This window comes from Rana temporaria, chromosome 10 (genome assembly GCF_905171775.1).
Source record: "Rana temporaria chromosome 10, aRanTem1.1, whole genome shotgun sequence".
In the NCBI taxonomy this organism is placed as follows: Eukaryota; Metazoa; Chordata; class Amphibia; order Anura; family Ranidae; genus Rana; species Rana temporaria.
Window position 1 is genome coordinate 93,419,164 of NC_053498.1, and position 23,986 is coordinate 93,443,149.

General features: G+C 43.4%; 1 protein-coding gene across 8 annotated transcripts in view; it reads left to right on the plus strand.

Annotated features, from left to right (window-relative positions):
- LOC120915317 (galactoside alpha-(1,2)-fucosyltransferase 2-like) overlaps nt 1-23,986 on the plus strand; it is a 192,172-nt gene that overhangs the window by 152,515 nt on the left and 15,671 nt on the right. For 6 of the 8 annotated variants that reach the window (XM_040325703.1, XM_040325706.1, XM_040325702.1 and 3 more), the window contains exon 2: nt 10,321-10,419. The exons of the other annotated variants lie outside the window; for them this stretch is intronic. The gene's annotated coding sequence lies outside the window, so the exon portion shown is untranslated. The remainder of the gene's footprint in view (nt 1-10,320; nt 10,420-23,986) is intronic. 8 annotated transcript variants of the gene reach the window in all.

The window sequence follows — 23,986 nt, forward strand, 5'->3', positions numbered from 1 at the left end:
CATTTTTTTACGTCGTTTCCGTAAGGCTTTCGGCGTAACGTTACCCCTGCTATATGAGGCGTAGCCAATGTTAGGTATGGACGTCGGGCCAGCCTCGAATTTTCCGTTGTTTGCGTAAAACGTTTGCGAATAGGGCTTTGCGTAGAATGACGTTCACGTCGAAAGCATTGGCTTGTTGCGGGTTAATTTGGATCATGCGCACTGGGATACCCCCACGGACGGCGCATGCGCCGTTCAGAAAAAACGTCATTTACGTCGGGTCAAGACGTATTAACATAAAACACGCCCCCATCTCATCCATTTGAATTGCGCGCCCTTACGCCGACACAGTTACACTACGCCGCTGTAACTTACAGCGCAAATTCTTTGTGGATACGGGAAATACGCTGTAAGTTACAGCGGCGTAGTGTATCTGAGATACACTACGCCGGACGTAAAGAAGCGCCGCGCTACGTGGATCTGGCCCTCGGAGTCTTCACGAAGTGTTTTCTCAACTAAGCACACTCTCCTGCATGCATACTTGGGCCAAGGGCAGATTGATTCCAGGATGTATAAGCTATATGAATCATCCATCCTTACTCAAGATGGCCACGACCAGAAATGCTGGGGGGGGGGGGCTTTTCAAAGTGATTTCTCAGCAAAATAAAGCATGGAGATTGATAGGGGAATTGGCTTTGAATATTAAAAATGAATTAAATAGTGTTTTTGGTTTGTGATGCTCAGATGCAGTGAAGATCCGCTTTTAAAGACTTGGATTCAGTCATTAAAAATCCAGCAGTGTTTGCCACATAATGTTCAATAATAAACACAGTTTGTGAGGTGGCAGTTCTTATGTCTAGGGGCAACTTGTAGTTCAAGATTACAGAGACATAGTGCAAGGATTCAAATGGCCATAAATAACTATACCAGGGCACACGCCATACAGGAAACGCAGAGTAAGCAGGAAGGGAAGTGGAGTTCCATTTATGTCAAGAATAACAGAACTAACTAACATTGACAGAAAAATAAATTACTTGAAACTGTGACAGACTCACCCGGGACAGAAGCTTTTGGAGAGGACTGAATGCTACCGATCATGGGCCCTGGCATTTGGGGGAACGGTGCTCTTTGTGAGCTGTATACCTGGGGACCCTTGAGGTGGTGTTACTTTGGGTTCAGGTCCATATCCCCCCAAGACACACTGGCCCAGATTCTCAAAGGACTTACGATGGCGCAGCGCCATGTACGCCGTTGTAAGTCCTAATCTGACCCGTCATATCTATGCGTCTGATTCTTAGAATCAGTTACGCATAGATATCCATTAGATCCGACAGGCGTAAGTCTCTTACGCCATCGGATCTTAACTGAATTTTTTTTTTTGACCGCTAGGTGGCGCTTCTGTCGAATTCTGCTTCGAGTATGCAAATTAGCTAGATACGCAAATTCCCGAACGTACGCGCGGCCGACGCAGTAAAGTTACGACGTTTACGTTAGGCTTTTCCCGGCGTAAAGTTGCCCCTGCTATATGAGGCGCAGCCAATGTTAAGTATGGCCGTCGTTCCCGCGTCGAAATTTGAAAAAGCTACGTCGTTTGCGTAAGTCGTCCGTGAATGGGGCTGGACATCATTTACGTTCACGTCGAAACCAATGACGTCCTTGCGACGAACTTTGGAGCAATGCACACTGGGAAATTCCACGGACGGCGCATGCGCCGTTCCGCAAAAACATCAATCATGTACGGTCACAGTCGTTTTGCATAAAACACGCCCCCCTGATCCAAATTTGAATTAGGCGGGCTTACGCCGGCCGATTTACGCTACGCCGCCGCAACTTACGGAGCAAGTGCTTTGAGAATACAGCACTTGCGTGTGTAAGTTGCGGAGGTGTAACGTAAATCAGATACGTGGCTCTACGTGAATCCAGGCCACAGACTCTGCGAACCCTGTATATGCCATATTAAAAAGACTGACTGATTCAAATACAATTTTTTTTTTTGTGGTAACCAGAGCAGAAATAGTGGCCAAATCTTTCAATGAGACACTTGAACCTGGAAGGTTTTTTTCTCGCTTCCACTTTTGGCTATAGGACAGGAAATGAAGGGTAATCTCCCCAGTGGGTAACAGGTGGAAAAAAAATTGAAAGTGATTAAAAATCTCCCTTGCTCAATCCAAAATGGGGAATAAAAGAATTGCTTTTAATTCTAATGTAAAGCTTAATAAAGCAGTGGAAACAGCAGAAGAAAACTTTGAAGTCTAGTTGTTGGATCACTAACTGATCTTTTTAATCCATATCGTCTAAAGTTTCATGTCTGGCAGACACCTTATGTTGTGCCTATCCATAAGTAGGGTAGTTGGTAAGAACTTGGCAACTATAGACAAGTGATTTAAAGCGGTTGTATACCCAAAAACACATAAAAAAAAAAAAAAACCTGCAAGACAAAGGCATAATGACATAGTATGACTAGCATACTAGCTCATTATGAATTACTTACCTCAGATCGAAGCCCCCGCAGCGACCCTCGTTCCTCTCCGCCATGATACTCGGAGTGAATTCCGGGTATCGCCGCCCTGGCGCTGTGACTGGCCGGAGCGGCGATGACGTCACTCCCGCACATGCACGCGGAACCGGCACGATCCCCGCGCATGCGTGAGTTTCCGGCACTTTCACATTTAAGACCCAGCACCCTCAGTGCACCTGCGCCGTTGTCGACGGCGCACATGCCCTGTAGACATCGGTGCCCACTTTTCTGCAAATATCTCCTTAAAGTGGTTGTAAACCCACTTTTTCACTTTTACCTACAGGTAAGCCTATAATAAGGCTTACCTGTAGGTGTAAAAAATATCTCCTAAACCTGTACGGTTTAGGAAATATTCCGCTCGCAATGCGCCGCTGATTGCAGCGGCGCATGCGCAGGGGGGAATCCACGGCGAAAGGACCGGCATCCGCCGGACCCTGCCGATTTTAAATCTCCCGTGCGCACGCGCTGGAGTGACGTCATCGCTGCTCCAGCCAATCACAGCGCTGGAGCGGCGATACCCGGAAGACACGCCGGAGCAAGATGACATCTCGCTCGGCGTGGACCAGGTAAGTGTTCTTCACCTCGTTCCGAGGTAAATATTTCATAATCAGCTAGTATGCGGTGCATACTAGCTGATTAGGCCTTTTGCCTTGCAGGTTTGAAAAAAAAAAAAGTTTATGCGGTTTACAACCGCTTTAACCATGTAGGTTAAGGAGATATTGCAAGCACCTACAGGTAAGCCTTAATGTAGGTGCAAGTAGTATCAGAGGGTATACAACCGCTTTAACATCTGTAGTAGTAAAAGTAATAAATTAAATAATTAAAAAAAAAATTGAAGGATCATCGAACATTTAAAAACACACAATTTGCTGGACCCTCAGCAGAAAGTTTCCACTATTGCAAACTGAAAGTCGCACAATGTTGCCGCAACTTGAAGCAATGCATGTGTATTCTTGAGGTCTATGTGCCTCAAGTCGCGTCGGACCAAAGTAGTTCAGGGACTATTTTGAAGTCGCTGCGACTTGTAGTTACACAGATATGAACTGTACTCATTGGAAATGATGGGGTGCGACTTGTCATGCGGCTTTGCAGTCCCAAGTAGCATGAAAAGTCGCACTAGTAGAAACGTAGCCTAGTGCTGGTTCACACAGGGGTGGCTTCAAAGTAGCCCGACTCTGAAACCGTCCCGTACAGCACAACTTCAGCGCAGCTTGCAAAACGACTTCTGTATGCAAGCTGCTCTGAAATCGCCCTAAAGTAGTACAGGGAACTTTTACTAAGTCGGAGCGACTTGAGTCACTCCTATTGGAACAGTTCCATTGTACAGAATGTGTGAACCGGTCAGATTACTCTGAATGAAAGTTGTATGACAAGTCGTAGCCCATGATTGTGTCTTGATGTGGACATAGCCTATCCTTATTTCATTTCACCTGGTTCCACATAATGATCTGATAAATATGTTGTACATGTCAGGACTTAACCCTTGGGTGGTTCAGAGGATACACAGTTGGCTAATACACAATACGAATATCGGAAGTAACATTTTGTTCGATGAATGATCTGCCGATTTTCAGATTGTTAGTACGGTCCTTTCCACCGCTGATTCCGGTTTTTCGTCCAACAAAAGCTGGATGTGCGGACTATAAAAATGTTGTCAGCTGTGAACTCAACATCCAATTTTCATTTCATCAGTACGTAAAAAATTGTAAGAGCAAGACTACGCATGCTCAGAAACAAAAGAATACATACAAAACTATTCAACACATTACGTCACTTCTGACGACGTATTCTGTCGTAGGAGAATTTGTGAGTAACCTCTTCACTTTCGACATAAGACTAGCATGCAACAAAAAAACGGATGAACGGTCGTCCGAAAATCTGATCGCGTGTACGAGGCTTTAGGGTGGACGCGCAGCGGCTCACAGCAGACCGGTGCGTCCTTGTTCACGTTTCACGTCCAATTTCAGCCCGAATTTGTGGCTGAATTAGAAACGGAAATGGACCAAAAGACGCACGGTCTTTTGGTCTACTTGCGGCTTGCTGTGAGGCTGAGCTGGATGTCAGTCCAGGCACCTGGCGGATCCAGACTTTATTGGACTGATATCCATGACAGCCCGCTCTCTGCTGAAAAATTGGTCACAGGAGTGCAAAACGAACTGCACTCCTCCTGTGATCCATAGGAGAAGTCCGGCCAAACGGGTTCAGGCTGGACTTCTCCTTTTCAAGGTATAGATTTTAATGGAGAAGCTACAGAAAAGCATGTAGTGCGTTTTTGCCACAATTTTACTGCAATTTGCATAGGTGCCGAAGGGCCCTTTCACACTGCTTACTTTTTTACCGCGTTTTCGCGGTAAAAATAGCGCTATTAAAACGCTCCCCATGCCCCTCTCCATTAAAATGAATTAAAAACGCAGTAAAATCGCTGTGTTTTACTGCGATTTTAAGGCCCCTTTCACATTGAGGCGTTTTTCATGCGGTACAGCGATAATAATAGCGCTGCTATACCGCATGAAAAAACCTGCCATGTAGTGTTCAATGTGAAAGCCCGAGGGGTTTCACATTGAAGCGGTGCGCTAGCAGGAACGCTCCAAAAGTCCTGCTAGCTGCATCTTTACCGCGGTATAGTGTGTTCACCGCTCCTATACCGCTCCTTCCGGCCTATACTAGCGCCCGAATATCGAGGTAAATACGACGATATAGCCGCGCTACAAATAGCGCAGCTATACCGTCACCGCGGCTGCACGCCTCAATTTGAAAGCAGCCTAACGCTCCTTTTTTACCCGCGTTTTTACAGCGGTTTTTAATTCATTTCAATGGAGGGGGCATGGGGAGCGCTATTTTTACCGCGAAAACGGGGCAAAAACGCACCAGTGTGAAAGGGCCCTTAAGGCTTTTTTTTTTCTAACCAAAAATATGTAGAAGAATGCATATCGGCCTAAACTGTGGAAAAAAAATTGATATATTTTTGGGGGATATTTTTTATAGCAAAAAATTAAAAATATAGCATTTTTTTTTTTTTAAATTGTCGCTCCTTCTTTTTTTTTTTTTTTTTTTAGAGCAACAAAAAAAAAATATTTGTGGGAAAAATACATCAATTTTGTTTGGGAGCCACGTCGCAGACCACGCAATTGTCAGTTAAAGCGACGCAGTGTCGAATCGCAAAAAGTGGCCCGGTCTTTGACCACCAAAATGGTCCGGGGCTGAAGCGGTTGTAAACCCTCGTGTTTTTCACCTTGATGTATCCTATGCATTAAGGTGAAAAAACACCTTGCAGTGCCCATCCCCCCCAGCCCCCGTTTTACTTACCTGTTGCTCGTACCCCACCGTACCAGCAACAGAACACCAACAAAATGGATCACTCAATTTATCGGCCAACTGTAGGGAGTTTTGAATGTGTGTTCTGTTCTGAATGGGCCCTAAGGGAAGAAAATAATAGGGAATGTTACACTCACCCAGCAAAAGGCAACAAAGAAACAATTACACACATATAACAACATTATTTGTTACACTTGCATGAATGCGGAGACATTCGCAAAGCAATAATAAAAAAAAAATAGACCTCTAATAATGTGAATACTGTTCAGGAGCGCAATATTTTCAGTAAGAAGCTAAGCTCAAGTATATGAGGACCATAAGCGTGCGCAGCCTATTGCAGTAGGGTGTACCCCAAAGCTTAAACGCACATGCTTGTGTGTGTGTATGTGTATATATATATATATATATATATATATATATATATATAATTTGTATTTATAAACTATATTGTCAAAAGTATTGGGACACCTGCCTTTACACGCACATGAACTTTAATAGCATCTTAGTCCGTAGGGTTCAATATAGAGTTGGCCCACCCTTTGCAGCTTTAACCGCTTCAACTCTAGGTTTAGGAGTGTGTCTATGGGAATGTTTGACCATACTTCCAGAAGTGCATTTGTGAGGTCAGGCACTGATGTTGGATGAGAAGGCCTGGCTCGCAGTCTCCGCTCTAATTCATCCCAAAGGTGATCCATCAGGTTGAGGTCAGGACTCTGTGCAGGCCAGTCAAGTTCCTCCACCCCAAACTCGTTCACCCATGTCTTTATGGACCTTGCTTTGTGCACTGGTCCAAATCATTTGGTGGAGGGGGGATTATGGTGAGGGGGTTGGGCTTGGCCCCTTAGTTCCAGTGAAGGGAACTCTTATAGCATCAGCATACCAAGACATTTTGGACAATTTCATGCTCCCAACTTTGTGGGAACAGTTTGGGGATGGCCCCTTCCTGTTCCAACATGACTGCGCACCAGTGTACAAAGCAAGGTCCATAAAGACATGGACTTGGCAACGGTGGTGGAAAATTTACTTCAAGTGCAAAAATTCACATTATAATAGTAACTAAAACATATAAAATTAAGTGTAACAGACTTTCACAACAGATAGGTACATCCAGAGATTTACCATATGGTAGTGCCTTTTAACCACTTCCCTACCGCACTATGCTAATATGACGGCGGCAGGAACCCTTTGTACCTCTGAGCAGCCGTCATATGACGGAGGCCCACGCCGCGTCACTCAGCACCTGATGCATGTGCCCAGTGGCCGCAATGTCCGCCGGGCACCCGTGATCACGGCAGGACCGTGGATCTGTGTAAACACACAGATCCACATCCTGTCAGAGGAGAGGAGACTCCTCAGTACAGAGGAACACAGATCGGTCTCCTCTCCTTGTGAGTTCCCGCCCCCTACCGTTAGAATCGCTCCCTAGGGAACATAATTAACCCTTCCCTTGCCCCCTAGTGTTAACCCCCTCCCTACCAGTCACATTTATACAGTAATCAATGCATTTTTATAGCAGGGATCGCTGAATAAATGCGAATGGTCCCAAAATAGTGTCAAAAGTGTCCGATGTGTCAGCCGCAATATCGCAGTCAAGTTAAAAATCGCAGATTGCCGCCATTACTAGTAAAAAAAAAAAAAAAAACAATAAAAATGCCATAAATGTATCCCATATTTTGTAGACGCTATCAATTTTGCGCAAACCAATCGATAAGCGCTTATTGTGATTTTTTTTTTTTTTTTTTACCAAAAATATGTAGAAGAATACGTATCGACCTAAACTGTGGAAAAAATGTTTTATATATATATATATATATATATATATATATAAAAAAATTTTTTGGGGGGGGGGGGGATATTTATTATAGCAAAAAGCAAACAATATTGTGTTTTTTTTGTTTTTTTTATTGTCGCTTTTTATTTGTTTTTAGCGCAAAAAAAAATAAAAACCACAGAGTTGATCAAATACCACCAAAAGAAAGCTCTATTTGTGGGGAAAACAATTATCACAATTTCAAATGGGTACAGTGTTGCATGACTGCGCAATTGTCATTCAAAGTGTAACAGCGCTGAAATCTGAAAATTGGTCTGGGCAGAAAGGGGGTGAAAATGCCCTGTATGGAAGGGGTTAAAGAGACAGTTATTCTTTAAGGTCTGTGTTCGTGCATTAGAGACAATATCAATGGTTTTGCCGTGATTCTGGAATTGCACAATTCTGCCTGTGATTCCATTACGCTAAGGTGTGATTGGAGCCTTAAGTTAAACAAAAGCTTATTACCTGAGTGATTACAAAGCTTGTCAAGTATATTTGCATTGCTGTGTGCTACCATTTATTGTGACTGGCACTCCCAGGCGTACACCTCCACCATGAACAGATGTGTGCACTGTGCAGTATTCTGAGTTTAATTAACCACTTGACAACCGCGCCTATTTTGGCACTTCTCTTCTTCATGTAAAAATCACATATTTTTTTGCTCGAAAATTAATCAGAACACTCAAACATTATAAAAATTTTAGCAGACACCCTAGGGAATAAAATGGCGATCATTGCAACTTTTTTTTCTCGCACGGTATTTGCGCAATAATTTTTCAAACGCCTTTTTTTGGGGAAAAAAAAAACGTTTCATGAATTAAAAAATAACAAAACAGTAAAGTTAGCCCAATTTTTTTGTATAATGTCAAAGATAGTGTTACGCCGAGTAAATGGATACCTAACATGTCACGCTTTAAAATTGCGCACACTCATGGAATGGCGCCAAACTTCGGTACTTAAAAATCTCCATAGGCGACGCTTTAAAAATGTTTACAGGTTACTATTTTGGAGTTACAGAGGAGGTCTAGTGCTAGAATTGTTGCACGCTACAATACTTCACATGTGGGGTTTGAACGGCGTATGTGGGCGGGACTTGCATGCGTGTTCGCTTCTGAGCGCGAGCTACCGGGGACAGGGGCGTTTAAATATATATATATATATATATATATATATATATATATATATATATATATATATATATATATGTATATATGTATATATGTATATATATATTATAATTATTTTACTTAATTTTTAAATTTTTACGCTTTTTTTTTTTTATCACTTTTATTCCTATTGCAAGGAATGTAAACATCCCTTGTAATAGGAATCACTGTGACAGGTCCTCTTTATGCACACATGTGGGGTCAATAAGACCCCACATCTCTCCTCCAGGCTTACAAGCATGAGATTGTGAAAAAAATCTTCCGGGTACCCGGGCGTGACGTCATAACGTCGCGCCCGGGCCTCCGACGGTCATAGAGATGACTGGTGACCATCTGGTCACCAGTCATCCCTATGCTTCCCAGCCAGCACTGTCCGATTCGTTCTCCGGGCCCCCGATGGCACGGGAGAGCCCGGAGAAGCACCGGATGGCGGCGGGAGGGGGGGTGTCCCCTCCCACTGCCTATAAGAACGATCAAGCGGCGGAACTGCCGCTTTGATCGCTCTTATTGTGCACAGAATCAGCGGCTAAAGACGGTGATATCTGAATGATGCCTGTAGCGGCAGGCATCATTTGGATATCACCGTCATATGACGTCCTCGGTTGTTAAGTGGTTAAAAAGATAATGGTGCAGGTTCTATTTTTTATTTATTTTTTGCTTTGTGATACATTTGTGGCCATTTTGTGATCTTAACGCAAAACAGTACCCCAATACAACAATGTTAAGGAGCCCTAAGCCTAGGTTCACAATGATGCGATGCGGGAACCAGCGCGGTTCACGCATCGCAATCTTCAAACTGCCCTCTGCGGACCGTTGCGGGTGTCGTTACATTGGTAATGATCGGTCCACAGATCGCAGTGCGTACTGTAAACTCACACAGGAATCGGATCGTATAGGTGAAAACACCCATGCGATACGATTCTAGTGCAGGGAAAAAAGTCCCTGTTATTTTTTTTTTTTTTGGGCAAATCGAATGCAAGTTCAGCAATACAACTGTATCTCTGAACTCGCATCTTACAGACATGCCGGGGGCGAATCGCATGCGATGTCTGTGATCGCACTGGTGTCATACCTCCCAACTTTTTGAAATGGGAATGAGGGACACCTATCAGAAAAAGTATGCAGGCATTGGACACACCCATTGCCACGCCCCCTCAAAGGAGATTTGTACAAAGAAATTAAGATTGGTTTAACCCACAAGTGCTTTTTTTTTTTTTTTTACCACTACTATTCCTTTATATTGTCTTTTAGAATTTACAAATGCAGTTTAGAAATCAGATGAAAGGTTTAGCACTGGGAAACACTTTTTGATAGATAAAACGTGCATTTTATATGCAACTATAAAGATCAGACCGGAATGAGGGACATAAATCAGGGACAGTCCCTCGAAATCGGCGAACAGTTGGGGCTAAAAGTACATTGGCCCCAGGCACATAGGGCCTGCTTTCCTGCCTGCATGTCTCATACTGGTTCTTATCAAGCAGTCACAGCAGTTCTTAAGCTCTGACACATTCTGTTGCTTTGTGCCACAGGAACAAGATGGAACGAGCCGTGGCATTCCTCCCTCCAGAAAAAACACAAAACTATTACTTCTTGAAAGCACTGTGATAGAGCTCAGTCAACTGACACAGGTTAGTGTTTCTACAAGCAATCGTACACGCATAAATGTATCGCATTACTGATGTGGGGTAAATGTTTTTCTCAATTGTAGAAAAGTCTTCATAGGCATCTACACAAAACTGAGTGTAAAAAGAGTATCTTTACTGGATTAAAGATATAAAAGTGTACAGAAAGTTATATGGCGTGTCGGCCGGTGTCCATTCTGTATGGGCGTTGGGGGGAATGACTTGTGCTCTTAAAACACAATGCACTGTTACAGTACCTTTTTTTTTTTTTTTACTTTATTTAAATGTCATGAGGAGCATAGGAAACTGGTGAATATAGCCAGCCATACATGTATTTATGAAAGCCTACATTAAAGCGGTTGTATACCCTCTTGTGAAACATGCACCTACATTAAGGCTTACCTGTAGGTGCTTGCAATATCTACTTAACCAACATAGTTAAGGAGATATTTTCAGAAAAGCGGGCGCCGCGGGGGCTCTTGAATAGGAGCCTGCCGGAAAGTGCCAGAAATGTGCGCATGCGCGGGGATCGTGCCGTTCCGCGCGCATGAGCGGGAGTGACGTCATCGCCACTCTGGCCAGTCACAGTGCCAGAGCGGCAATACCTGAAAGTCACTCTGGGTATCATGGCGGCGACGGAGGACGTGTCCGAGGACCGCTGCAGGGGCTTCGATCTAAGGTAAGTAATTGATAATGAGCTAGTACTAGCTCATTATGCCTTTGCCTTGCAGGTTTTTTTTATTATTTTTAAGGGTATACAACTGTCAGTAATTTTTTCAACTTTCCATCTATTAAATCTTCTGCCCTTGTTGTTTTAACTTTGGATAGTAAAAAAAAAATTCTGCCCGTAAATACCTTATACAGCCCACTTCCTGTTTCTTGTCTGGTAAAAAGCCTAGGCTTGTGACATCATGCACAGCTCTCTCTCTCTCTCTCTCTCTCTCTCTCTTGTGAGAGTTTGCCAGGAAGGGAGGGAAGGAGGATGAGTCATAAGAGGGCCAATGGGAGCTGCAGAGCTGGAGGTGTGTGTCTGTGTAAATCCAGGAAGTGAACAGGCAGCAGCTTCAGCTGCCCACAGTTAAAATGGTTGCAGCCAGACTCGTACCTTCTTAACTTTTTGAGATGGGAATGAGGGACACCTATCAGCAAACGTATGCAAGCATAGGACACACCCCTTGCCACGCCCCCTTAAAGGGGAATTGTACAAAAAAACAAGAATGGTTAAACCCACAAGTGCTTTTTTTACCACTACATTCCTTTATATTGGTTTTTGGAATTTAAAAATGCAGCAATTTAGGAATCGGATGAAAGGTTTAGCACTGAAAAACACTTTTTGATGGATAAAAAGTGCATTTTATATACAACTGTATAGATCAGACCAAAATGAGGCACAAATGAGGGGGACAGAGGGACATTGCTCCAAATCGGGGACAGTCTCTCAAAGACAGGGACAGTTAATGAAGTAAAATTAGAAAAATATATACATAAAACTATTTTTCAAAAATAAAAAAATTATAATTGGCATGTGCGTATGTATTCACCCCCTTTTGTTATGAAGCCCATAAAAAGCTCTGGTGCAACCAATTGCCTTCAGATCAAGCTGGGCACTGCCATGGAGCATATTTAACAAAGCAAAAAAAATAAAACTTTACAGCAGGGATAGGGTCCTTCATTTAAAGTGCACAGTGTGCAGGGACCGCCCTGTCATCTGCCGGCTCAGCGGGGGGTTCAACGGAGCGATCCCCGCTGAGCAAGTGGATACACATGTAGGGATCCTCACGGGATCTGTACATGTGAAAGGGGCCTTATAACACTCGTCTACAAGTTTTGGGAAATGATCGACCTCCGAGATGAAATGTGCTAATTCTTGCATATTTTTATTAGATGGATTAGAAAACAGGTGATAAAGGAGCTGGTTGGCTAAAGTTTTTAAGATTATATTTTACAATAAATATTTCTACACAGGCAAGTATATTTGCCTACAAGGGAGGGAGGTGTCTGATCACGATGCCTTGTAACTTCTCAACAAAGTACAGTAGAAAAATGAAAATGGTACCGCATGGAAGTGTATACATATATCTTCACTTGGGTAATTAATATTTAATCTCAAACTGTAATATATTGTTCTTTTATTGCAAGGTACAATTGTCTTGGTCAGATTTACGCATCTTAGGCCTCGTACACACGATAGGTTAACCAGAGGACAACAGTCTGATGGACCGTTTTCATCGGTCAAAACCGATCATGTGTGGGCCCCATAGGTTATTTAACCATTGGTTAAAAAAAAGCCAACTTGCTTTAAATTTTTAACCGATGGATTCCTAACCGATTGGTCAAAACTGATCGTTAGTAGGCACAACCATCGGTTAAAAATCCACGCATGCTCAGAATCAAGTCGACGCATGCTTGGAAGCATTGAACTTCGTTTTTTTTTAGCACGTCGTTGTGTTTTACGTCACCGCATTCTGACACGATCGTTTTTTTTAACCGATGGTGTGTAGGCGCGACGGACCATCAGTCAGCTTCATCGGTTAACCGATGACAACGGTCCTTCAGACCGTTCTCATCGGCTGGACTGATCGTGTGTACGAGGCTTCACCAGGTACATCTGGTAGCTTGTGAAAGGGTCATTGCCTAACGTTTCCAATTAAACGTTGCAAGATATTTTCCCTCAGAAGCCAAGATGTAAATGACGCAGATGGCTTCTGCTACATTTGTGACAAGGTTACATTTGATTCTCAAAATTGCAGCATGACGGCAGTGGTAAAAAAAGGCATACACCTACATTTTGGATGCAAAATAGGGGATCAGGACAAGAGTTGGGCCTCTCAATAATATTGCATTACATGTGCAAATTAATCTGCCTCATTGGCTAAACAAGAAGAAAGTCCATGCCTTTGGCAGTCCCAATGGTGTGAAAATGTTACATGGGAAAAAAAAACAATAAATGAATGGAAAGTTATGTTATTGTATAATAACATAATAATGATTGGTGTGGTACCATTCTCATTGCTGTATCACATTTAGCAGAACAGTGATGCCTCGTACAACCGTCCATTGACCGTGCAAAAGTCCGCCGTGAGTCCATCAGAAGTCCGACGGAAAGAAAGAGAACAGGTTCTCTATCTAAGGTCCGTCGGACTTCCGACAAAAAAATAAATTGATGGAGGCTACACACGGCCGGACTTTCCGAGGGGAAAAAAAGCCTGTCTGACTTTTTTTTCTCGGAAAGTCTGGCCGTGTGTACGAGGCATTATGGAGCATAATCACACATCCTCCTTGTAATTTTGAATTATTTTGATGCAATTTTGACCTGGAGCTGGATCTTGGAACCTGGAGCCAATCAATACTCAGTTTCCTTAATTCGTGGCCCAATTCCGGTAAAGTTTAGCTTCTTTAATTTCTGAGGCTTTCTCCTTGTAGACCAGTGTAACATGCCTAGGATAAGCCTTCAAACTGTATGTGGTGTTACGAAACCGTGTCAGCGACATCGTAATCTGGCCTCAGGGGGATGAAGGCAGTAAGCAAAGGTTCTTACCTGAGACAGCAGTAAGTCCTCTTATTCCTTCTGTGCCTCAAGTGTCTGGTCTATAATGGACTGTTTGCTCCATGAGGAACACAGAGAGCGATTGTATCACTAAATCCCCACCTTGTCATCTTTTTTATTCCTCTCTCCAAAAGGTTCCCAAATGCTGCCTGGCATCCTAAAGCATAATTTCACCTTTGGAACATGTTACATGTCCCTTATAACAAGAACCAATTGGTGCAACCAAAATAAGAAAATTAATTAAACTATTTATAAACATAACAAAAAATTGTCAGTTGCCAGCTATCACTTATAAAGTTATTCCAGTTGTCAGTTATTCCACAACACCTTGTGCCATATTCAAAATTCCAAGATGGCTGTGGGATGATGTCACCTAAACTCCACCCCCCTGTACATTATGTTATGTCCAGGGGGGGGGGGCTACTTCATCACTTCTACAGCGCTTAGGACGTGACGTCATGCCGTGGCCATCTTTGATTTCGACTGGATGCTGGCTTGGTATCTCATTCGTTCCGTGCTAGCACTGGCAATAGTGCTTTACCTTGTAAGTGCGATTCCACTTTATAATTCAATTATATTTTTAAACTTAGAAAACGATATCTTGCATTTTTCTCTATTCCTACATGCACATTTCTTGTACCTGATGATGGTATGTGCCTATGTGTAGTAAGGATAAAGCATGATACCCGGTGTCCCCTGAGGGGAACAAATCACTTTATGACCTTACTGGTAATGCAGGGATCATATCTGTGAGGTGAGTGGCCATTGATCACTGGTGGTGGAGACACAAGGCACGTTTCACTTTAGAAGCTTGCACCATATATTCTGATCACTGTGATGATTGAATACAATTTGAAACTTTTATGATTATACATTGTGGACTTGTATAGATATGTTACATGTTCCACCCGTATTTAGGGTGGAAAATGTAACATGTCCAACTCCTGCCACCCCCAATCCCCCCTCCATGTGACAGTGGGTGGGAGATCTTCTCTCCGCTGTCACAATTTCAAAACAGCACAGACATGTGGGACTCCAGCCACACAGCCACGTCATTCATTCACAAAGTTCTGTGAATGAATGAACTCCAAGTACCCTTGGCCATTGCGGCCAACAATTTGTAGTTCTCAATGAACTGTAAAGGCACTGGTGAGCGCCCATTGATTCCTCCTCCCATTCAGTAACTGTCTGCCCGTATCAGAGGTATACTGAGACAGTGTACTCAGGTGAGTCCATGTGATCCACCAGAGTGACCTGCTTCTGTACCTATCCAGCTGGTTGGTTCGTGCCTCTCTACTGCTATAGCGCCTGGCCTCTGAGCCTGACTCCACACCATGACAATGGCATAAGGTCAGCCACCTCTTGGCCTAGACTTACAGAGGTGTAGTAAGCTCTAGTGTGGCACCTGCCCCAGGCATAGACTGAATAACAGCATGGCAGCTTTTAGGGGACATTGCAACCCCAGTATTCTGTCATCTTGATTCCTCTCCCTTTGATGTGCCCTCCCGACCCCACCCCATACTGTGCAGTACTGCTACTATTTATTGCTCTTTCTAGAAATAACTGTTGTTATATCAACAGCTTTCTGATCTTCTCAAACTTCCAAGGTGAAATTGTTGAGAACCCTGGTCTAACCTGTCCAGAAAACAGGTTTTCCATCTAAAACAGCGTCTGTTTGTAACATCCACTATGCTCATACAATGAATCTTTCTGGAAGTTTCCTCTATGTATGTAACATGACCTTGGTAGACTGTAAATAAAGGTTATTTTCTTTTTCTGATAACGGATAAATCACCTGCACGCCTTCCTGCCTCTTTCTCTATGTACATAAGGCAGAGGGAGTTTTTCTTTATTAACTGCTTGCCTGCCTGTGAGTCAGCTGTGTGTTTTCTTCCAAGCTTTATGGTAATGCTGGCCATACACATATGAATTTTTCTTTGTTTAAACCAGGGTTTTTCAAATTTTCTAAACAAAGGGCCAGTGGGAGTAGAGGATGTCCTATATAGGCCCCAGATCAAGGGAAAGAGTACCTGTCACATGCCTATTGCTGTCACAAGGATGTTTAAATTCCTTGTGACAGCAATGAAGGTGATACATTTTTTTTTTACAGTAACAGTGCAAGAAAAAAAGAATTCATAAAAAATATTAAAGTGCCCCCGTACTCTCCTGCTCATGCACAAAGGTGAACGCACGCGTTGGTCCCAATGCACACTTAACAGCGATTGTCCCACACATGTGAGGTATCACCCCGAACATCAGATCATGGACACTAATTCTAGCACTAGACCTCTTGTGTACATCTTAAGTGGTAACCTGTAAAGACATTTAAAATGCCACCTATGTAGGGCCGGCCCGACCATAGTACGAAATGGAACCTTTCAGAGGGGCGGAAAACTCCCGCCCACCAGCAAGCCCATTCCACCCGCCTGCTGCTTATTTTACGGGCAGCGATTGGGCCAGTAGAGCACTGGTGTGTACTTCTACTTCCTGGTGACAGTGGAACGCAAAATAGGGCAGACATGATGTCATCAGCTGGAAATGATGGCTGCGTCCCCTCCCACGCCTTGCATCATTTCCGACTGATGCCATCACGTCCGCCCTCATCATGCGTTTCACCGCTGCCAGGAAGTATAAGTACACACTCCAGTGCTCTTTCTTAGTCACTGAGGCACTAAACTCTTTACGTTTTTTTTTTTTCCCCTTACAACTTTTACAAGCAGCACACCTCTCACAGGCGTAGAACCCCGACAGGAATAAATTATATTCTTTGAGTAAACTGGAGGATCCACCACCCCTAGGGCTAAATAATTAGAGTGTGGGTGCTTTTCTTTAAAGAAATTGCAGACGTGTAGGGAGCATAGGACCAGGGACCTGATAGTGTTTAAGTATCGCCCAATGCCTGGATACTATACATTTCCTGTGCTGTACACTATAGTCCACAATCATGCGGTACTTACCATTCATGGCATCACTCCTACTCTGTGTTCCAGTTATTATAGATTGCCTATCAAGGATCCTAACCCTTTCAATCTCTTTACAAATGGTCCCTTTCTCATACCCTTTTTGTTGGAATCGCAGTGCCAGCACCTGGGATTGGGATAAATAGTCTTCCTCAGATGAACAATTCCATCTGAGCCTCACAAACTGCCCTCTCTGTATATTACACAGCCACGTTCTATGGTGGAAACTGTGCAAAGGAATTTAAGCATTCCTATCAGTTGACTTAAAATGATTACGGGTAAGAAACCGGTTCCCTCCATTGAAGATTTCCGAATCTAAAAATAAATAAATATTGGAAGTCTATATTCCACGATAGGCTGGTATTTTTATTATTCCCATTTAATTTTCCCGTATAGAGCTCCAGACTGGCCATATCTCCTTCAGAGATCAAAATGAGCTCATCAATATACCTCTTGTAGCAGACCAGCTGCGAAGGGCAATCCCTAAATACCGTCTTTTCCTCCTAGTGGGCCAAAAAAGATTTGCCACACTGAGAGCAAAATGGGAGCCCATCGCCACATCTCTGCAGGAAAAAGCGACGATCAAACCAAAAATAATTCTTAACCAAACAAAAATCGAGGCTTTTAAGAAGGAACTTCCTATGTTCTCTGGTCAGATCAGAACTGGTTAATGCCCATTCGACCGATGCCAGAGGGTCATCATGACCAATAATGGTGTATAACAAACTGACGTCGGTGGTGACTAATATACTGGTGGGAAGGTTTGGGAAATGACTGCGCTAAATCAATCCATGTGTGAAGCTGCTAACACTAAAACAAACAAAGTCAAGGAAATATGTGTAAACACAGTGTAGCGCTAAGAACTTTCAAGAAAAACCGCATACTATACAGTGCATTGAAAATGCATAACCATAAAGAAGGAAGTATATAAACAAAATAGTAATGTATACTAATATAAAACTGATAATAATAAAGTCCAATGACTGGAACCAGTGGAAACATAAAATCACCACTCTAGTGATCTCCTTAGAGCAAATGTCCACAAATGTAAAGGACTTGGGATCCACTCTTAGGATGACACTTGGAAGTTGGAGAAAAGTGTGACTGGCCTTAAAGGCACCAGCGATAGTATATCTTCCACCAAGAAAAAGTAGATGTATACTCTTACCAGACGAAGTAGACTCGCATGCCAGAGGCAGTGGGTCAATCGAGCTTGTATCTGCCAAAGCCTGGGACTCAAATAGTAGTCAGAGTCAGAAGATAAAGTTTAAGGCGAAGAGCAGATACTTGATACACTTGGTCCCTCCTTTGACATGCATGGTGCCAAAGCTCGGGCGGCGGAGAAGAGTGAAGAACTTGTTGGACATCCGGGAAACAACTCTGTACAGGGTGTGCCGGACTCTCCCATGTTCAGCCTTCGCAGCCTATCAACCGCTTGGTGCAGCGCCCTCTATTGGTACACTCTCGACAACAGCTAGGCCCTATGGGTGCTGCATTGCGTGGTTGCTGCGAAGGCTGAACACGGGAAAGTCCGGCACACCCTGTACGGAGTTGTTCCATGTCTATCCAACAAGTTCTTCACTCTTCTCCACCGCCCGAGCTCCGGTACCATGCCTGTCAAAGGAGGGACCAAGTGTATCTGCTCTTTGCCTTCAAATTCATCTTCTGGCTCTGAGTCCCATTGACCCACTGCCACTGGCATGTGAGTCCACTTTGTCTAATAAGAGAATCTACTTTTTCTTGGTGGAAGATATACTATCTCTGGTGCCTTTAAGGCTAGTCACACTTTTCTCCAAGTGTCATCCCAAGAGTGGATCCTGAGTCCTTCACATTTGTGGACATTTGCTCCAAGAAGCTCACTAGAGTGGTGATTTCATGTTTCAACTGGTTCCAGTCATTGGACTTTATCCTTATAATTTTTTGTATACATTACTATTTTGTATACATACTTCCTCCTTTATGTTTATGCATTTTCAATGCACTGTGTAGTATGCTGTTTTCTTGAAAATTCTTAGCGCTACACTGTGTTTTCACATAATATACTGGTGGGGGTACTGGTTAAAGACTCCAAAACCTGGATTATATGCTTTGTATTGTTAAGGTAAGCCTCTGTTTTGATAACCAACCTTTTGATAAGGGCTGGAGAAAACAATAAACTGACCTAGTCGAGTAGTAACAGAGTCTATCCCATTCAATATGGGGCGACCCAGAGGCTGATCCAGATTTTTGTGTACTTTTGGTAAAAAACAAATAGGGGTCTTACAAAACAAAGGGTCAAGATATGCCACGTTTTTTGGTTTAATACCCCCCTTCTCTTACCCTTAGTAACTAGGGCATGTAATTCCCCCTTTTACTTAAGCAGGGGGTCACTGGGAAGCACCTGGTAAATGTCTCTATTACTAAGAAGGTGGTTCATCTCTTCCTGACATGTACCTGACTCAAAACTACCAGTAGTCGGAGGGTTAGAAATGGATGGAATGCATACCCTCTGGCTGTGTCATATTTCTCTGTATTGGATAGAAAGTACCTCGTAAAGTGGTACTAAAGGTTTGATTTTTTTTTTTTTTTTTTAAATAACAAACATGTCATACTTATCTCCACTGTGCAGTTCGATCCTGCTGTTCTGGGGTCCCTCGGCGGCTGTCTCGGCTCCTCCTCACCTCAGATAACCCCCTCTGGCAAGCACTCTTCCAAGGGGGTTACGTTTCTGGCGCACTCCTGAGTCCTGCATTCGGCGTCCATAGCTGCCAATTGCAGGACTCTGCCCCACCCCCGGAGCCCGCGTCATTGGATTTGATTGACAGCAGTGTGAGCCAATGGCTGCGCTGCTTTCAATCTATCCAATGAAGAGACGAGAAGCCCGGGCAACGATTAAGTGCGTTTGCGATGCTGGACTTTCCAGGGCTCGGGTAAGTAAAACGGGGGGGCTGGGGGGGGGGGTGCGGTAATCGTCAGATGTTTTTTTCACCTTAATTCATTAAGGTGAAAAACCATGAACCTTTACAACCCCTTTAATATTTAAACTCCATATGTATCTTTGCACATTAATATATGTTTAGAAGTTTTGTTAAGATTACGTACAGTGGCAAATTTAAGACCTTTGTCCAATACACAGGTCTCATCTGTAAAGGGGGGGGGGGGTGCCACTAGGGTTATATACCTGTACCTAATGAGGCTGAGATGCCCATCAGTCCGGGCACCTGACGCATCCAGACTCCCAGTCAGGATGACGCGGTGCCTGGACTGATCTGTGTGAGAGCAGAGAGCAGACTTCAGACCCCTCTCTGCTCAAAACGGGTCACAGGACTGCAAAACAAATTGCACTCCTGTAACCCTTGGGAGAAGCCCAAGCCAAACAAGCTCAGGCTAGACTTCTCCTTTTTAATCTTTTGGACTCTTCTACCCCCTCTAGTTCCTCTCTTTCCTTTCTTTTTCTTAGACTTTGTTGCTCATTATATACAAACCTTTGCTGCGGTGGATCCGCTGGCGAAGTCCCACCCAAGGACGTAATGCGTATAGGGAGGAGCTACGTACAACGTCCCCTGTGACCATCTTTCAGATTGTACGGCTGTATCAAGCGCTCGTTTATATGCACTTTTGACAAGTGCTACACTGGAACTATTGTCTGGGGCACAGACTGGTCAGTGGAGTATTAATATCCCCCAATTGTGGAAATGTGCGGATAGACCCTACGGGTCGCATGTAGGAGGTGAGCAGATGGTGGTGGTGAAGGGGCTGGATGCACCGTGAGGCCCCGTACACACGAGAGGATTATCCGCTTGAAACGGTCCTCCGGACCGTTCCCGCGGATAAATCCTCTGGCGGATTTTGATCTGATGGTTGTACTAACCATCAGATCGAAATCCGCGCGGAATCCATCCGCGGTGACGCGTCGCGCCGATGACGCGGCGACGTGCGCGACGCTGGAAGATAAAGACTTCCACACATGCGTCGAATCATTACGACGCATGCGAGGGAGAGGAGTGGACGTATTGATCCGGTGAGTCTGTACAGACCACCGGATCAATCCGCTGGACAGGATTCCAGCAGATAGATTTCTTAGCATGCTAAGAAATTTTTATCCGCTGGAAATCCATCGGCCGGAAATATATCCGCGGAAAAATATCCGCTCGGACGTACACACCACCGGATCTATCTGCTGGAACTGATCTGCGGATAAATCCCAGCGGATAGATCCGGTGGTGTGTACGAGGCCTGACACTTGCATGTCTCCTGAGCACTTTATTACACAGCAGCATATCTATGTGGACGGATGATTACCTGTATATGGACTTTATGCTCTTTTGTTCATTTATCTTTCGCGCTGCACTATTTTCATTTATATGTTCTATTGAGGTATTGTGTCTTGACCTTTTTGTGCTTGGCTTGCAATTGAATGTTTGTAAGGTTTATGGTTTTGCGCTGAATATTTATTGCTTTTTATCGTATATATGTGAACAGCCTTCATTGTAAATAATGCTTTTATACATGACATGCAAATCTGTGCTTTTCGGATCACATCTGATTTGCATAAGTGTGAACCGGGGCTGAGGTAAAGTTCACACTTGCCCACACCTGCTCCCGCACCTACAACCACCCGCAGCCAAATGGCACTGCTCTGCAGAGATGCGCAGGGCTGCCATTCATTCTTAATGGAACACCACACATCTCAACCTGCAGCGCGCTTGCGGGTGCGGGAACCGCAGGGAAATCGCATGGTCACTGCAGTCCATTCAAATTAATGGGCTGCTGTGCCCATGCAAAAGTAGGCTGCGCAGCCTGCACAAGTGTGAACCAGGGCTTAATGATGGACAAAAAATCCGGCATACAACATGCGTTCTGCCAGTTCCTTTAGAAACAATTGAGTACTGTCCTTGATTATTTTTTATTTGCATTAACATCCAAGTTTTTAGGACAAGCTTACAGGGTGTGCCACCTTCTTTAAGGTCTAAGGCTACTTTCCCACTGCTCCGCTGTAAAAACCCGAATACATTTTTAATATGTTTCTGGTGCGTTTTGCACCTGTGAAAAACATTTTTTTTACCGCACCAAACATGCACCAAAAATACAGCAAGCTGGACTTTGAAAAATGCAACTGACCAGTGTGAAGATTTCCATAGTATTTAATGGTCATGCATCTTTCTTCGCTTTTTTTAACCCAAAAACTGGTCAGTGTGGAAGCAGCCTACGTCAGTACTTTAAATGAATGTTACTGCAGACCTCTTTAGCCTGTGAATCCCGGTTCACAATCGCACTGCATTCCTGTTCAAATCACATGATTATTTGCAGTGTGATTTGAGCCATTCATTTTGTATGATTTTTTAATCAAGGGATGTTGGGCAGGCGGCAGCACACAGGGCCACCCACTGAGTGAACAGGAACTGGCCAGCCTTAGTTCGGACCTTCCTGATCTGCATATTTGTTCCGGGTCAGTGACTCCAAAAGTACTGAGGCCAGAAGGCCAGCATAACAGCCTGACAACATCAAGGGGGTGAGCAATCTAACTTGAACATTTAATTAGGAATTGGCAAACCCAGGTAAGAAGTGCAACAAATCGTATGGCAAATGTGACCGCAAAATTATTTTAACAATTTTAGCAAAAGACATGAGAAAAGTCCATTTTGGCAAAAATGGTGATTCAAATCTTGATGGCAGAAATGAAAAGAAATCCTTCACCATGAACTTAAATCACCTTCAAATATGCTGTGATAGGAAAACTGCTCACCAGATCAATATGACCTCTTTAATTAGAAAGGACTGTTGCACTGTAGAGAAATCCTGATAGGAACCCTTGGTTAATTAGATGAAATCTCTGTATTGTGTCCTCCTTTCCTCCAAATGATCTCATAGGAAAACAAAGGTACAATCCATAGTGTAATACCTATTCATAACCCTTTCATGACTAAGCCTATTTCTGACATTTGGTGTTTACAAGTTAAAATCCGTATTTTTTGCTAGAAAATTACTTAGAACCCCCAAACATCTATCTATCTATCTATATATATATATCTCATTTAGCAGAGAATCTAGAGAATAAAATGGTGATTGTTTCAATATTTTATGTCACACGGTATTTGTGCAGCAGTGTTTTAAATGCAACTTTTTGGGAAAAATACACTTTCATGAATCAAAAAAAAATGAAAAAGTAAAGTTAGTGAAAGATGATGTTACGCCGAATAAATAGATACCAAACATGTCACGCTTTTATAATTGCATGCACTCATCGAATGGCGACAAACTACGGTACCTAAAAATCTTTTACGGTTACCAGGTTAGAGTTGGGGTCCTTTCACACGTGCGGACCGTTTTTTAGATCAGTTTTTTATCATCAGTTGATCCGTTTTTTTCATCCGTTTTTCATCCGTTTTTTTTTTTTTTTGTTAGAACTTTATTTTTATTACATATTTTGATGAAAAACGGATGTTAGCGGATTGGATGTTAAACGGATCGTCCGCTAACATCCGTTTTTCGTCCGTTCCGTTTTTTTGACGGAAGAAAAATAGGGTCCTTTCACACGTTCGTCCGTTTTTTCATACGTGCGTTTACGAACTGCAATGCTTTCCAATGGGATAGCGTACGTTAGCGGATGAGCATCCGCTAACGTCCGTTAACATCCGTTTCCGTTAAGCTCCGTTTTTTTGAACGGAAGAAAACCCTATTTTTCTTCCGTCAAAAAAAACGGAACGGACGAAAAACGGATGTTAGCGGACGATCTGTTTAACATCCGATCCGCTAACATCCGTTTTTCATCAAAATATGTAATAAAAATAAAGTTCTAACAAAAAACAAAAACGGATGACAACTGATGAAAAACGGATGTAAAACAGAAGAAAAACGGATGAAAAAACGGATCAACTGATGATAAAAAACTGATCTAAAAAACGGTCCGCACGTGTGAAAGGACCCATAGGGTTTTTTTTCCGTTCAAAAAAACAGAGCTTAACGGAGACGCATGTTAACGGACGTTAGCGGATGCTCATCCACTAACGTACGCTATCCCATTGGAAAGCATTGCAGTCCGTAAACGGACGTATGAAAAAATGGACGAACGGTCCGCACGTGTGAA